Source organism: Bison bison, unplaced genomic scaffold (assembly GCF_000754665.1).
Source record: "Bison bison bison isolate TAMUID 2011002044 unplaced genomic scaffold, Bison_UMD1.0 scf7180017864203, whole genome shotgun sequence".
Classification (NCBI taxonomy): domain Eukaryota; kingdom Metazoa; phylum Chordata; class Mammalia; order Artiodactyla; family Bovidae; genus Bison; species Bison bison.
In genome coordinates this window covers 6,869,217-6,870,247 of record NW_011494775.1, presented here as the reverse complement: position 1 = coordinate 6,870,247, position 1,031 = coordinate 6,869,217, and the positions used below count along the sequence as shown (strand labels likewise).

Sequence of the window (1,031 nt, the reverse complement as noted above, 5' to 3'; positions counted from 1 at the left end):
GGCTTGGTATAGTCAGTTCAGAGGCAACTGGCCTGCTGCGGGGATGCCAGGATCATACTGGACAAAGGGCCCAGTGGGGTGGGGTTTCCCCTAGCCTAGCCCCAGGCATCCACAAGGCCAGGTGCCATCGTCGGTGAGATGAGCTGGCAGAGATGAGGGCCAGAAGTCACTCTGATCTCACCCACACCCCACACCCCACTGGGAAGGAACATGCAGGGCACACCATTGCCCCACCTCCTGCCCCGCTGCCCTGCAGATAGCAGCAGCAGACAGCCTGGGAAGTAGTGAAAAGGCACATATATTTAAAAAAAGATCTCTTTACATATATACACTTGAATTAATTATAAATACACATAGAAACCAGGGGGCCAGCCACCAGCTCTGCAGGGATTCCAGGCCCCTGAGAGGTGGCTGGACAATAATTTAGGGCACAGAGAGCAGGGAGGGGTTGCATATATTAAGAGGGGATCTGCCCCTTGGAGCCCCCCAGAAGCGGTGGGGCCCTGAGCACCTGGGGTTTCCTGAGTTTCCAGCTCTTGGGGCCACCCAGTTTTGTGGATGTCAGGGGTACAGGCCTGACCGGGCCTTCTAAGGTGGGTGGGGTGGGAGCCCCAACCCAGGCCTGGAGTGGGGCAGTAGAGGATAGAGGCACAGAGAAGAAGGGCCGCCACTCTAGGCCCTGCCTGGCCCCCAAGTATCCTGAGTGGGGGCTGCACTAGGCCACTGCCCACCAGGCAAGGCCCTGGAGGGCCCCCCAGGGCAGACAGCATTTTGGGGATCTGCCCAGGCACCGGGCGGGAAGGCACTGCAATAGAGGCCTCGGGAGGCTGGACGAGGGGCCCCTAGCCCTGCTCCTCTCAGTAGTCGGCTGGGGTCCTGGCCCTGCTCGGCTAGCCACCCTCTTCCCCGTGTAGACGGGAGCCTATTACGGATAAATAAGTTTCGTTCGGAAAGGATGCCTGGACCTAGGAGTTGGGAAAGGGGGGGCTGAACTGGATGACGCTCTGCCGCTCTGGTGCTCCACCTGCCGG

At 59.8% G+C, this 1,031-nt stretch overlaps 1 protein-coding gene across 1 annotated transcript in view; it reads right to left on the bottom strand.

The window, feature by feature from the left end:
• Nucleotides 1-1,031, bottom strand: part of SBNO2 (strawberry notch homolog 2 (Drosophila)) — an 18,104-nt gene that overhangs the window by 332 nt on the left and 16,741 nt on the right. The window lies entirely within an intron of this gene.